This window comes from Lonchura striata, chromosome 2 (assembly GCF_050655825.1).
Source record: "Lonchura striata isolate lonStrDom1 chromosome 2, ASM5065582v1, whole genome shotgun sequence".
Classification (NCBI taxonomy): Eukaryota; Metazoa; Chordata; class Aves; order Passeriformes; family Estrildidae; genus Lonchura; species Lonchura striata.
In genome coordinates, this window is record NC_140704.1 from 124,593,819 (window position 1) to 124,609,780 (window position 15,962).

The 15,962-nt window shown below is 37.1% G+C and overlaps 1 long non-coding RNA gene across 1 annotated transcript; it reads left to right on the forward strand.

Moving 5' to 3' along the window:
* Positions 1-145: 145 nt before the first annotated feature.
* On the forward strand, positions 146-10,956 carry LOC146768408 (uncharacterized). The gene is made up of 3 exons (XR_014952933.1): positions 146-283; positions 417-577; positions 3,359-10,956. It is a non-coding gene; the product is annotated as an uncharacterized LOC146768408 (long non-coding RNA).
* The last annotated feature ends 5,006 nt before the right edge of the window (positions 10,957-15,962 follow it).

Consider the following 15,962-nt stretch of genomic DNA (forward strand, 5'->3'; position numbering starts at 1 on the left):
CACTCCCACCCTCATCCCCTCCTCCAGCACAGCTGTGGCTGACTGCATGGGGAGGCAATTTCACCTATAACTAGAGCTCTGTTAACTCGGGGCATTGAGATCAAAGCCAGCATTTTACAGTCATTCCCAAGGTGGGCAGCCATGAAGTTTCTGTCCCACTGAGAGGTCTGCAACGACCTCACTGGTCTGAAATGAAAAAACATACGGGACAGCTTCGAAGCATTTGAACCAGACCCAGTCCCAGCAGGTCTTTATGGAGAAAAGGCTTCACAGACATATGCAGGTGAAGTAGAGTGAAGTCACTTGACTTTTATATTGTGTTAGCCAAACAGCTGCTGAGCACTCGGTACTAACACTGCTAAGGAATAGTGGTGGATAGCAGTGATCTGCCTGAGCTTAACCCTGCTTTTTCTTAGGTCATGGACCCAGAAAGATGCTAATGTTAAAGCAGCCACATGGCTCCCAGGTCAGAGTTGCTTATATGTGTCTGGCATGAAGCATGAATAGAGGAATTCAAGAATACTGTCATATGTGTGTATGTATGTTTCACACAATCTCTCCACATCCTGTACTTTGGGTGAGTGTGAAAGCAAATTGAACATAGGTTGGTAAGGATATTTGGTGACTTAGAAGTCTAAAGAGTCTTTAGCCAAACAGAAATAGTTCAGATAGATTGTACCACATGATGAAGGGAACATTTTAGGTTGTTTTCATGGCATAATTGAAGAATATAATCTTTCCTTATTTGAAGCTTAATCTTGATTGAATATTTTGCTCTCTCCTAAATGATTTGTGTTTGTCTTACTTGTGGTATTCTTTTATGGAAGAATCAGTGAAGTTCTGAGTTTCTTTAGTGGACAACATTTCTTAAATTCAGTCATAATTTATTATGTGTGGATCAGATCTGCCTGGATTAGGTTCTGAGATTTACTATATTAGTTGCGAATTAGACATTTCTTGGGGCTTCCTGAAAGTTTAAAAATTAATGACTCTGAAATTGCTCTCCAGTTTTATTTTGAAAAAAGATAGGTGACACCATTGAAATACCATCTTGCACAGTATGAGGGAAAGGTTTTGGTTTTGTGGCACCTACTCTCTGAAGATCATAAAGAACCGCTCCAAGATCATCAAATTCTCTTTCCAAGTAACCTATAAGGCACAAGAATGGGGTCTCTATTACCTTCTAACAAGGGTAATGATAATAAATCATAATATTCCTGAACTTCTTTGAAGATCCATACAAAGGCAATGATGTCTTATCTCTGGGCTACCACTGCTGTCACCATTCATCTGAAAAAACTAAGTCCAGTGATTTACAAGACAGGAAAAATGTGTATTTATTGTGCACATCATAGTTTTGCTGTAAAGGTAGCTGTCTAGTAAAAGTGTGAGATTACTTTGATTTGGCATGGCACAACACAACGGGTAGTAATTTATGTCAAATGGTATTAGATGGAACAGGTCAAAGGTAAAATTTTGCTTCTGGAGTCTGTTTTGCTATTTAATTAATACCTGCTAGACAAGACAGGTAGAACCTGCAAATGCATGACTATTCTGGTCTGGTGCAAAACCAGAAATAAATAGTTTTTGGGGACTGACAGTAGTCATATGACCTGGGTGTGTTTGAAGGTGCTGTTTAGAGGCATCACTTGCTTAAGCATTCATTGATATAAGTAAATAATGTGCTGCAGGTTTTGATGAGCCCCGTTTACATAAGTTCATGTAATTACAAATTTTTTTTGTACTGATTGGTGTTTTGGAGCTTCTGTTCTTAGGGAGAAGAACCAGAAAGGTAGAAAAAGTGAAGCTATGTGGCTCACAATGGAATGGACACTAGGCATAAGGGGGAAAGGACACCTCTGTATGTTAATTTTTCTCTAGTGACTTGAGGAGCCAGAGTTTTGTATAAGGAATGGAAACTTTTTGTAGGCCTTTCCAAAAAAAAACAATACAGAAGAGAAGACCCTCAGCTTGTTCCTTGGGTAGATCCTCTGCCAAATCCCACATTGATGTAAGCAGACTGAGAAAATGTGGATGCATTCTGCTGCTTAAAGAAGAGAAGAACTTTAGAGGACTTGGCTATAATACAGTCTCTGTACTGCAAATAGCTGAGGAGAATGGGGTACATGCAGGATTTACATGAGCTGCTGGGATCAACAGCTACTGGGAAGTCTTTGCCAATGTCTTAAAAAGGAAACCTGATCATGGTGCAGAGGCACCACTTACTCTGTACTGCTTTGTGTTGAGCAGCTGGAGCCCAAGCCAAGTCTTTGAAAACAGAACCACAACCTTTGTAAAAATTCAATGTCAGCATTATAGAGAAAAGACCAAAGAATTTGCTTGCAGGGTTTGTGCAAATCAGGACCCTATCATCTGAAAAACAGCTTATTCCTGGAGGAGAAGACACCAAATGATTGGGTCTGTAGCCTAACATTCCCCTCCAGTACTCTCTCTTTTGAGAGGTTGTATTCAATTACTATTTCCTCCAAGGGGATCACAAGGTTTAGCACCTGCTCAGTCTGCCCAGACATGACCACCAACAAAGCCCTCTGCTGCTGCTTCTGCTCCAAGTTACCTACCAAATACCTGAGACATTCTTCCAAACAATGAACTGGCTTTCCCTCTGTATAGGAGAATGATAGGAAAGTAATTACAAATTTAAAAACAATGTTTTTCCCTAACATACTAAGGCAGACACATGGAATTTCATATTAGGAGGCAAAGATAAAGACTCTGTAAAGAGAAGCATTTGCTTTAAGTGCAGTATGTGTAGCATAACAGGATTGCTCATTCTGCTCTCATCATCCCTATCAACATTTTGAGATCTTCTTCACTTTTCAACAGACACTAAAATGTACTTTTATAATGTCTAATTTTGAAAAAAGTTGAGGTATGTGCTCATTTGAAGCAGCTTTAGACTTCATCCAGTCATCAAAGTGCTGAAGCACATCTGTGGTTCAATAGCTCCATGATAAGTATAGGGTTCAGTGCATTTGTGGAACAGATGCCTTATAACTTAAGTGTGGTACAAAGTTTAAAAATCTGTCTGATATGCCTGTAGTACAGATATATCAAAGAATACTGCCATGAGTGTATAGGGTAAACATAAACTAGAAATTGAGATTTTATAGATCTTGATTAAAAAGGAAAAAAAAAGTGAAGTAGTTTATTTAAAGTTAGGCAGAGTAAAGTCAAGAAAGAGTTTAAATATCAAGAAAGAGTTAAAATATCAAGTTCCTAGTAGCTGACCCTTTTATTTTCCATAACTGTGTAAGCAACAAAAAATCCCAAAAGAAAGACTGAAGACACACCCTGGCATATTTCTTCTTAACAACAACAAATGTATTCCATCCCACAGATCCCAAATTCACTGGTGAAGAACAGAGAAACTGAAGAAACCAGCAGAAATCAGAAATAGACTGCAGCCTTGTGTTAAACAGTTGCATAAGTGACAGAATGGGCAATTTGTTTATGCAACATTTAATATTTCACATGCTTATGAAAACATTTTATTTTACAGAAAGCAAACAAAAACAACTGTCATAAGAAAACTGTTCTGCATACAGAAAGCAAGCTCACATTTTAAAAAATGTCATATGTAGACTTGAATAAGAACTTAAGTACAATATACTTTTGTAGCTCATATGTAGCTCTTCTAGCTGCATTAGCTGCATGCTAATTATATCAGAGTTTATGAGAATGCTAATTAGTATTAGTGAGAAAAAACAGAGAAGGAAAAACAGAATGTTTGAATATAGAAAGTAAACAGAAAGAAAGCAAATTTTATCTGAGTAATATGCCAGGGGAATTATCACCATGGGAAAAGTTACCAATGAACGTTCAGTATTTTAGAATTTCCTACCTTTAATACATATAACTTCTGAATTCAAGTGTAATTAAACTGTTTCATGTTACTTTCCCTTTCTTTCAAAAATGAAATAAGACAAAGGAAAAAAAAAAAGACCAGTTAGGTTTGCAGAGTTTGTAAATCACTCCAGAATCCAAGTAGAATTACTGAAAACCTCAAGACAAATATTCCTGACTGAAAACTGTTAATGAAATTATTAGAATATTAAGCAATCCACCATCTTGTTTGTCCATATCCACTACATCCCTACATTTTCTTACCACTTTGACTAAACTTTACCAAATCAACTACTTTTGCTTGAAAAAATTTCAATACATAATTGTGACATTTTGTGTTTTATTTTTGTTTTCTATTTTTTTTTTTTTTTGTAGATACGTATGAATTAAAATCCAGTTAATTGTTATTTCCTTCTGAGAAAGTACAACTTCCATTACTAATTTTTAGCTTTTAACAATCAAATTTGTAATTTTGGTGCAGTGGAGTCTAAATTTGAAAGTGAAGTCACAACAGAAAAAAAAGTCATCCAGACATGGGAAAAATCAAAATTATAGCTTCTTGTAGCAAAGGAGATGACTTATTACAGTCTCTCATTGCTTGTGCAGCAGCAGCTAAAAGGATCCGTGACAGAATATAGAAAGACTGGGAATTATTTTTTTACTAATCCTTTTAATTTTAGCCATTGGGAAAGGATTTTCCAAAATTAATGTAGCCATTGTCAACCTGCCCATATATTTCTGGGTTGGATTTTCTAAATTTGATTTTTGGGAGATGTTAGTGAAGGCTGGTTAGAGAAGCCGTGCTCAGAATAAAAACACATAACTTTCAGGAGAACAATCTGCTCATATATAAGGCACACATATATAAGGACACAGTGGGTCCTTTCCATAAGAGTAAAGGTACCATAAAATAAACAAAACAAAGAAATTGTTATTCAGCTCTGAGAATGCCACCCACTAAGTCAAGCAAACAGCTCCCCCCAGCATAGATCTGCCCCCCCGACAGATCTGGCCCTGTGCTAAAAGGATAACCTCAGTAAAAAATTCTAAACTCTATCCTCCACGGTGCATGAACATACACAAACCAGCTATTTTCAGATGTTCCAGGAAGTCAGTAACAATGTCCTGAAAAGTTACGTTATAAGTCTCGCCAGGTGGAATTTCTAAAGAGTTGCTCGAGCAAATTCTTGAGAGCAGTCAGAGCTAGCCTGCACCACCCAAGTGGCCTCTGTGGTCACAAATCTGCTACATATTGCTGGTCAGGAGCCCTCTGCTGCTAGAAAAAACCACTTTTCCCTGCCATATGCATGTCCCTGGCAGGCCACTGTTCCAATTCTAGCATGCAGTCTGACTGGGGCAGTGCTGCCACAGAGACATCTTGCTCAGTCACAAATAGCTGTTTGTAACATTGACTAGTCTTAAGTCTGGGTCTGACCTTCATAAAGCCCTGACTGTCTGATCTGCTTCCCTTACTCTGGCAACTATAAAGCAGTTGATGCAGAAGACACCATCACCCACTGTGTCTTCATTATCTCTCTGTTGGAGGGAGCTGTAAAGGATAACTCCTGGTCACATCAGTCTTACCTAGAAACAGACCTTTCAGAAGGCTAAAAGATGGAGGGAAAAAACCTCACTCCTGTATCAAAGAAATTTTCAAGGCATATGATTGGATGGCAAGAGAGCTAATTTATAATTTAAAAAAAAAATTGGCATAAACTTTTCAAACTTTTGTGCTCCATGGTCTCCATAAATTTGATTCAAGCTTACTAGAATTTTTTGTGGCATTTTTGTAAGTACATTAGAAATTGGACCAAACCATTTTGGGGAGAGGGTATAAATTATAACTAGAAAAGTTAGATTAACACAAGGTTGAAATTTAGCTTTAAAGACTGGTTGGCACTGACTTAGACGGCATTTTTCAAATGTGCATCTACATGAGCTTGGACAGCTCTGGGATAATTTTGCTGAGGGAAATACCTATACTCTACCAGTGTCTCTGCAAATAATAGCAATCAACTATCAGTTTTACAGAGGCTCACATATTTCTGTCCAATTTAGAAACCTACTGAAATCCTTGAGTGTTCAATACATACTATATACTAAAAGTAGACAACATTGAGAACAGGTATTGTTTCTTGTTTCTTCTCCTCTTTTCCTCTCCAAATTCTGTAGTCTTCTGTAGTCTGTGGGCTTTATTGTGACATTCAATGGTAAAAATTAGGTAGAAGCAAGGCAGCCAAGCCCTGGCAATATTGACTATTGATCCAGCTGTACAGAGTCAGATTACTTGGAAAACAACCCTTCAATTTTTCACTCCAGTGACACTGCAGGGCAGTTGCTTTTAGGATCATTACCCTTGTCTGTAAAATAAAGGAATGTGAGAATGTGTTTGAGTAAATTCTGAACCCATTTGAACTTTGTGGGTTTGAAACTTAGTCCTAGAGAAAAATCACTGCCTTCCGTGCACACATCACCTCCACAGCTAACCAGGGCATTCACACTAAGAATGTGGCTTAGCTGATCCATAAATCATCCATAAATGATGATAATGCTGTAATGAGTGTACTGAGACATACCCACACGGACAACACCTTACAGCATGAGAGCTGCTTTAAGAAAGGAAAATCCAGAAGGCACGTTTCCTTATACTAACAGGCAAAGAAGTTAATGTCACTGATGCACTAGCAAGGGATGGCAGAGACCTCTCTCTCTCTAGCAAGGCAGCTCTGCCGTGAAGAATGCTGTCATTTAGCCAGCATTGGACAGCAGGAGCTTTAAGCTTTGCATCAAAAATTGAACAGAAAACATCCATAGACCAACTAGTGTTCAGCTTGTCCACACTCATGAGTTTTCATTTCTGTGCCTCACAATATTCTAAACAAGGAAGAGAAGTCTCATATAAGAGTAAAAGATTAAAGGTAGGAACTGCCTCAACCCATGAAAACTGCAAGGCCCAAGTAGCCAAAGAATGTGACAATAATGCAACATGCATTAATAACAGGAATCATGAAAAAGAAAAGTTGTGGGACATTTTGATTGATCAAAGTCAGATGAGGAAGATTTTCTCCAAGCATTTTTACTTCCTTTTTTTTTTTTTCTTTTCCTGTCTAACTGATGTTAACAGCCTTGGCAATGAATCTGTCCTTTCTCCTTTCTCTTTAAAGGGTACAATGAAATGTGGCATTTTCTGAGGATTATTGCCATCTCCAAGAACTCAGTTTTCCATATCTCAGGAAACCAGATCATCCAAGTCTGGTTTTTGCTGGATATTTGATTTTAGGATTTTTTTTTTAATTTGGAGAGGACATCAATGAAGAAAGGACACTCCTGCAACAGATATCTTTGAAATAGAAAAATAAGTTATGAGATAACTTATGTGATAAAGTTATGACATAAATTATGAGATATATATTGAAATAGAAAATAAATTGATAGAATTAGGTGGCAATGGTAGTACAACAAACCAACAGATAATAACACAGATATCTCTTTTATACAAAAGTTTAGGGAGGATACTTGATGGAAACAAGACTTGGTCAAGATCTCATCTCAGCAGACAGCAGGGCATGACTGAGATTGAGCTGGCTTAACTTCTGAAAGCTTCAGGAATGGAGAAAGTCCCTCTCAGGCAGCAAAACAGTCCTTAAAATGAAAGAAGGAAAATACTTTAATTGTCTTCCCAGTCTCAGGTATACTGAGCACATGGAACGTCCTCAGAGGAAATAAAAGTGGCTCTCAAGATGCAAACTCTGGCTCAAGAAATTGTTGTTTTAGACCAGTGACTGCTGGAAGGTGGAAGGTATGCCAGACAATGATCCCTCTGTGTTCACCCTTTCTGTTTTAGTCCTTCCCTAAGCATTTGCTATAACCACTCAGAGACAGATTACCAGACAATGCAGACCTTCAGTCTGACCCTGCGCTGCACCTCTCAGCTTTTAAGACCTAAAAGCAATGCATGAAATAAACCCAAGCAGCAAGGATTTAAACACAAGTGGCCATAGTGTCTAGATATTTGGATCTATTAAGAAGTGTGTGATCAAAAGCCAAATCCCTGCTGAGGAACCAAAATTGATGAGATCAGTCCAGACATAGGGCTCTGATTCAGCTCAGCTTTCACACTACAAGTTGTAAAGTAATTTATCACTGAAGAGATCCACATATTTGTATCACATTAGCAGAAATTTCCCATGAATAAAACAAAGGATTTTATTTTGTAACTTTTCCTCAACCTTAAGAAGTCTTAGAGTAGCCTCCGGTCTCCCATAAAATTAAGAACAAAGATTAATTTGCAATTTACGCAGTAATTTTTACAGTCAAGCATAACAAATAAGGTAACAGATTTTCCAGATGTCCAGAGTTCTGGAGGCACTATTACCAGGACTAGGCTGCCCTCTCTTGTACAGAGGGAAATCTGCACTTGGCTGAAATGTTGCAGAGTTAAAAATACCTGAGAGGCTACTGCACTCTGTCCAGGAGTAGGAGAGGTATAAAATATCCATTTTCCAATCAGTACTAATCAAATGAGATGATAGAGTTCTTATGTAAGACTGATACTGTTATCATTTAATATATAAATTATATTTTCAGACAACATTGCATTTCAGGCATTTCATCTCTGCAGATTTACAAGACAACATGCTGCAGACTGTACAGTTCATCTGCAAAGCCAACCTACCTTAAGTAGAGAGGCTTAGAATGCACCCCACTGTACTAAAGTGTTTTCACTCTGGAGTGCGACTGGAAGATGTAAACTTAACTAATTCAGCTGTCCTTCCCTGAGTCTTGCTCGAGCCCCACCATACAACCCCATCACCCATGACTCCTGTTAGAAAACTGCTAGATCCTAAGCCCTTCTCTGTTGTGCAAAGTAACAGAACACTCCATAAATTGAGGGATTTTCTCCTTTCTTCTGCAACACTTTCTTTTTACTTTCTGTACAATAGCAATTCAGAGGAAAAATCCCTCCACAACAACAAATATGTCTGTTTGGGTCATTAAGCTTTTGAATTCTTCCAGAAAAAAACTGAAGTAAAAATCACTTTTTTTTCTTAGGTCAGATGAGATATTAATTTCTGTACTGATTTCCTGGACTTTTTCTCTCTGGTCTTTAAAGTTTGTCATAGAGGTAAAGAAGACACTGGTCAAACAAGGTATACTAAGAATTTGCTTTTACTAGGAATTTATCTGTCAACTCACTTTATGTTGGAAAGGGTAAATTCTTTGGGATCACTCTAACAGCTTTTCCTCTGTGTAAGTGCATGATATACATGACCACTATGTCTTATATTTTCTTCTTGTTTAACTCATTTTGAATAGTCTCCTGGCTATTGACCCAAGGTACTCCTATCATCTTTAATTTCATCCTGAAAACTGATAGATTGACTGAAGGGGATTTCAAGTATTGTCAAAAGTTAAAATGGCTGCTTCTTAGGTAGGCAGACAGAACAAGCCAGCAAATCTCCTGTTCCAAAGACAGGCTTTGAGCTTTGTGCTGTGTTCTGAGACAAGAAATATGAGATGTATAAAGGAATCCACTAGCACAAACATTCTGAATAACTCAGACAGGAATCGGGCATCCTGCATGGTTGGGTTTTGTTGCTGTGATGCCCAGCACAGTTGACCGAGGCACGGGGGCAGGAGGTACAATACATGAGACACAGAATGTAGAGTAGCAGAGCTACAGCACAGGCAGTGAACTGAACCTTGACCTCACAGCCCCAAGGCCTGGCCAGCATGGCTGTGGAAACCTGATAAGAAAAAGCCTTTATCAGGCTACCTCCCACCTTGAACCATGGAAGCCAGAAAGGAATCACAGTTCCCTCCTTGGTCTTCTAAGGCAGAGAATGTAGTCTAAATCTAGACCTGCTTTGGGAAAATATGAACAAACCCAGCAAAAACTGCAGTGACTCGAGCCTTCTCACTGGGAAAACAGTTCCCCACACACACAGCCCTTCATTCTCCCCAACAACAGTGTCAATTAACATTCTGTATGGCTAAGCATTTGCTTTAACCACACTGCTTGTAATTAGCAGTCTCTATTAATACTAGGCATCTGAGACCTGCAGAGTTTGAGTAAAAAGTGCCAGGGCTCAAGTGTTTATGAGGAGTTCATATACAGCAGGAAATTTCATGTTTTTCTTGAACAGTTGCCCTGTCTGTACTTGCCAAAAACTGCATGGTGAATAGTCATTACCCAATTTAATAGAGATGTGGACTAAAATTTCTGCTACCTGGTTTTACACATAGGCTGTGGTTAGAGGGGAAAACAGAGGTCTCATTGCTTATATGTCAGTGTGTAATTTAAGTTTGAATAAGTCACTCTGTGTCTACCGCCTTAAAGTAGGCTTTTCAATTCTTTGCAATGCTACAGATTAGTGATAGATGGGAACGAATTCCACATGTCCTACCATCAATTACCATATTTTTTTATGGCAATTCAAAAGCTAGTCTTAAAATGAATTTTGCCTTTCACATATATATTTAATTTTGATTATCAATATGGATTTTTGTTATGATAGTTTTATTTTGCAATACAAGCCATTAAAACAGAGAAGTTTTGTCTCCACCCTTTCTTTCTGCTGTATATTTTAGAAATTTATTTCATACCTGCTTATTCTCATTTATGGTAATTCTGAAGTGTTGGGTTTTATTTAAGATGAAGATTAGTTGATCTTCATCAGATCAGCTAATAGATCTGTTTAGGAACTAGGCAAGTTAAATGAGCTCAATGCACAAGACTCAGAGCAAAATGTCCCTAAAAAAGACTGGAAGAGACTGAAAATTTCCTGAACAGTGAGACATTTGATAAAACTCAGCCATCCATCAAGAGATCTGTCTACATGGTATAGATAAAGCCTATATGGAAAAAGAATTAGCTATAGTAATTTTGTTTTGTCTTCATTGTCTTTAGCTTACATCTGGATATTTGGAGTCCATATTTGTTATTTTAAAGTCTATTGTCCCTCATATACAAAAATCCAGGGAAAGTATTATTTCCTTCTAAACTTCAACAATATCCATGTTCTTCAGTGTGCCCTTAGATATTGACTTTTTTTTGTTTCTAACAGCTAAGAGAGAATTAAAGGCACAGATTTGGAGAAAAGGAAGAAAAGAAAAGAAAAAAAAGAAAAGAAAAGAAAAGAAAAGAAAAGAAAAGAAAAGAAAAGAAAAGAAAAGAAAAGAAAAGAAAAGAAAAGAAAAGAAAAGAAAAGAAAAGAAAAGAAAAGAAAAGAAAAGAAAAGAAAAGAAAAGAAAAGAAAAGAAAAGAGAAAAGAAAAAAAGAAAAGAAAAAAAAGAAAGGAAAAGAAAAGAAAAGAAAAGAAAAGAAAAGAAAAGAAAAGAAAAGAAAAGAAAAGAAAAGAAAAGAAAAAAAGAAAAAAAAGAAAAAAAGAAAAGAAAAGAAAAGAAAAGAAAAGAAAAGAAAAGAAAAGAAAAGAAAAGAAAAGAAAAGAAAAGAAAAGAAAAGAAAAGAAAAGAAAAGAAAAGAAAAGAAAAGAAAAGAAAAGAAAAGAAAAGAAGAAAAGGGGAGGGAAGGAGAGGGGAGGGGAGGAGGGAAGGGAGGGAGGGAGGGAGGGAGGAAGGGAAGAAGGAAGGAAGGAAGGAAGGAAGGAAGGAAGGAAGGAAGGAAGGAAGGAAGGAAGGAAGGAAGGAAGGAAAATTGCTTGACACATTGCCAAAATAAAATATTTTTAAACACCATATCAGGTTGATGTAAATTTATATTCTGTGGTCACTACTTCAAAGGGAATCTTATCCTATTTTTCTACATCTATGCAGGAAAAAAGAAGTGTTGTGAAAACACTTCTTTTTATTGCTAAAAGAAAAAAAAAATCCAGCAAATGGTAATATCTCTTCCCCACCCAAACAGGCATTAATTATCTCCCTAAGGCCACATCCAAATCAAAGATTTGATGACTATGAAGGCAACTTGTCAATGTTGCAGCTTCTCCTGAATTGTATGATACAGGCTGGGATTTATATCTACAGAAGAGAGCCAGAGAAAGAGGTGGAAGGTAGATCAGCATCAAATTTGTTTGTTATTCCTGGCACACTGCAGGGGGCTCTGGGGATCAGTGCCTGAGGGTAAGTGGGCTGAGGATTAGTAAAATAGCTGGGAAAGTAGAAGAGGGGGACTTAGGTACTTCTTCCCTGCACCCTGGGAGCAGTAAAAATAAAAACATAATTTCAACCTCTGCTTCCCTCCTTTCAAACAATTTTTCCCTACCACAAAGTTCCTGGAGATCATATATAGGTAGGTGAAGAAGAAGCCAAAAAAAAAAAAAAAAAAAAAAAAAATATCAAGGTCCATGGCTAAAAGATAGATCCAGGGATGGATGAATTTGCAGTGGTAGATTCTTGCTACATTGAGACGAGGCCTGATTCTTCTCTGGAAGATAGGCTTCAGTCGGACTAATCTCTTGGAAATGGAACTGGACCTTTTAACTCATGCAGTCAGATGAGAGATGCTAACATGTTTTTGGTCAGTGCAAACTGTTTAAAGGTGAACAAAACTGCAGCAAAACTCAGACCCAGCCTAACTACAGGCTAGGTAGATAGTATTTACGCATGAGCTTGGAGAGTGAAATTGATCTGCCCATTGAGACTTTCCTCTTCCCTGAGCTGAACCTAATTTTAAAAGGAGAGATGTCTACAGATTTAATTTTTAAAGAAAAAATGACAGCAGTTTCTTAAGACAACAGAGGTAAAAAATAGAAAATTCAAGCAGACATATAATGAAATGTAAGAATGTATAGAAAAAGCAATTGTTTAAGCTTAGAAACAGTCTAAACTGACACAAAAAGCACAGATATTTGGGCAACAACTCTTTCTTCCACTACAATAGCAAATATTCTCATCTTAACTTCACTGTGGGCAGCAGGAATCTGGCACATTCTTCTCTCTGAAGACTGTAAGAATTAATGGTCACTGAAATTTCTAGCAAAGACAATATGGATAAAACTGCATCCTCCTCCCTGGTGGTGGATTTTGATGCACATTAGCAGGTGTTCTGAGAATTCTAAATTGTCATAACAATAATTCATCAGATGAACTGAAGGCTTAATGGGGAAAAAAAAAACCCTTTGCCTTTAAATTTCTGTAACTCATAGTCTTTTGTTCTCAAAGTTGCTTCATAAGAGGGTGAAAGCTGTAGGAAAATAAATCTAGTTGTCTGACTATGGATTAAGACCTGGAATGTGAAAACAAAGGAATTTTTTGAAAAAACAAATTGTCACAGATACCAATCTCTGGATAGCTGAACACTTATCTACCTTGATATTCTTTTTTTTTCTTACTTCTGTGTAATATATATGTAAAATATTCTTTCATATATGTCAAATAGAGCAGTAAAATGTTTGTACATATACCTTATTTGGAAAAAATAGAAAATATATGTTAGTATATTATTATGTTTCACTAAGTCTATGGGCCAGATAAAAAGGATGAAAACTGGTTCAAACTGTCAATTGACCACAATGTATAGTGGGATTCAGTGTGTATTGCTGGTCTATGCAGACACTAATAATTTCTAACTCCAGAATTTTGAGTACATATTTTTAAAATGTGTTTCTTTGATTAGGAAATTTAATTAAAGTTTATTTTGGAAGTTTTTATCTGTTTTGTTGTTTTTTTGTTTTTTTTTTCTCCTACATGGTGGGTAGTATCAGTCTATATTTTAAAACTCTAAACTAGGTGCCCTTTAATAAGAGTCAAAAATTAAGCAAGTTGTGGTCTGCAGTGGTGTAAATCTGTTACTGGAATGAATTCAGGCAGAAAAACATTACATCAAACCATCAAGTCTGAACTGAGCAAATTGCAAATTGCATGATTTAATCTGATTAAAGCTGCTTTTTTTACCTTTTATAAAATGACAAAATATGAAATGTTCAGAACTAGCAAAGAGTGCATTATAATCCCTTTCTTGGCTTGAATTTTTCCAAAATTCATGAAATAAGGACAAATGATTCCTTGAGCAAATTACTTGAACATCCAGTTAAATTTCACACGCTGGTTGTACCATTTTTTTCCCACACAGCTAAAAGCATCATATTGAAAGATAATTTTTTTTTCTGTCATCACAAATTCCTTAGAAAAATGCATTCCCATTAAGTGCTCTTTGACATAAAAAGTGAACTGCTGGATATAAAGGATTGCTCTAGGTTCAAATGAATGTGAAAAAAAAAAGTTATTGTTATGCTTAAAAAGGTCAAAGAAGTGCATAATGATTCTAGTATGGTTTGATTTGAGTACATTTCTCTACATGTGCTCATGCAGGCGCATATGCCTGGCACATCAGCTACTTGGAGTTGCTGGTAGGCAGTTTCACTGAGTGTCACCATTTGGTACTAAGGAGAAGCTTGTAAATCCATCCTTTCCTCCCACTGCCCCAGCGAGCCAGAGGGAAGCTGGATCTCACACCTCCTCTGTGGTTCTGGGATGTCCAGCTCTCAGTGGTCAGGCACATGCTATTCTCTACCATCTGAGTCAGGTCCCTTTGTGCTACCCCATTTTGGGGGTGTTGAGCTAAGTGGCTTCAGATCTGCAAGGCAATTTATTTAAATATAGGCATCAAAAATATGTGCTTATATTAGGAAGGAACTGTGATAAGTAATTAAAAGTAGGTCTGGAGGGCTTCAGTTTCTCTGCAAATCATCTTAGATGCCATCTAAATAGTATACCTAAAATTAGAAGGTGTGCACATTCCTTATCATTTTAAAAGTGAATATATTGCTTAGTGTCACTGTTTACTGGAAATGGGTAAACCACACAGTAAATTTAGAATTTGATGTTTCAAGGGACTATTTTTTTCCCACAGAAGCATAAAAATTTTAGTGTCAAGTTTTGGGTTTTTTTAAATTTCTACTGACTTGACTGGGAACTACATAATCTGAAGTGCAAAAGGCTTCTGGAATATTCTGTAATAATTTATTGTAATTGTTGCATCACTTTGGTTATGCTACAGGCTTATGTTCTGAAATCTACTGGGTCCAAGACACTTTCAACAGTCAGTTTTAGGATGATTTACTCTTGAAGAACTGAGCTGAGATACCACAATTTATATTTTGAATGCCATATGTGAAGATTTTCTTGACCTTTTCTTGCTTTCTTGGACTAAAACTGAAAATAATTAAACTGAAAGATTCAAATGAGCATTTAATCCTACAGTAGGATTTATTACAGTGGCAGAATGATTGCTTCAAGCAAACTTAAACACTAACATATGTAAACAATCACTGCTGTGTTTAGCTGATATCCTAAATTATAAAAATTTACTCTGGGATAAAATGTACTTTTACCCTGAGGTCCATTGTATATGCAGAGATGGAGAGACTGGAATTGGGAGGAACTGTGTGTCAGAGATGTGGACTCTGCAGTGATACATTGATTTGGAAGCAGTATACTCTGTTCCTTCCCAAGGTGAAGGTTGGTCTCCTTGTTCTATCCCCAAGAGACCACTTAAGAAAAGTGGTAAGAAAACAGTTCCACATTTTCTCAGACACCTAAGTTATCAGCAGACTGAGGTGAACAAGATCTATGGAGGCAGATGAGAGAGGAGGGTTTTATACATCCTGATTCACCTTCCAGACAGGGCAACCCAGCTTTCAGCTCTTTCATAGACTACACAAACAAAGTAGGCTGCCTAAATGGTCCTACAACCATCTTTTTACAGTCTGCTGCAATCTGAGACTGTCAAGATCTTTGGTCCAAATCTATTGCCTATAGATAAAATCTGAAACTCTGTCTGGACAAATTTCACATGTTTGGAAGACTGTTTTCAACAAGGAAAAAATATATCCTCTGTGGCAAGATGAAAGGAGCTTGCTAATGAAGCTGTTCTACTTCATTATTGGGTAACTAGTGTCAGAAAATCATAAGGAAAACCAAAACAAATCAGAGAGGCAGTTATCACATCTCATCTGTATTTTATCCATGCTCTCAGTGTGCAAGGAACATTAGGGCACAATTCAAATCGTAAGGGTTTATTCTTTTGTCCAGAACATAACTCTCCACCATCAGGGATATATTCTTAACAGGGTAGAGATTGATTTCAAGGAATGCAATGTAATATCAGGCTAAGATGAATGATGAATCAGCCCTCC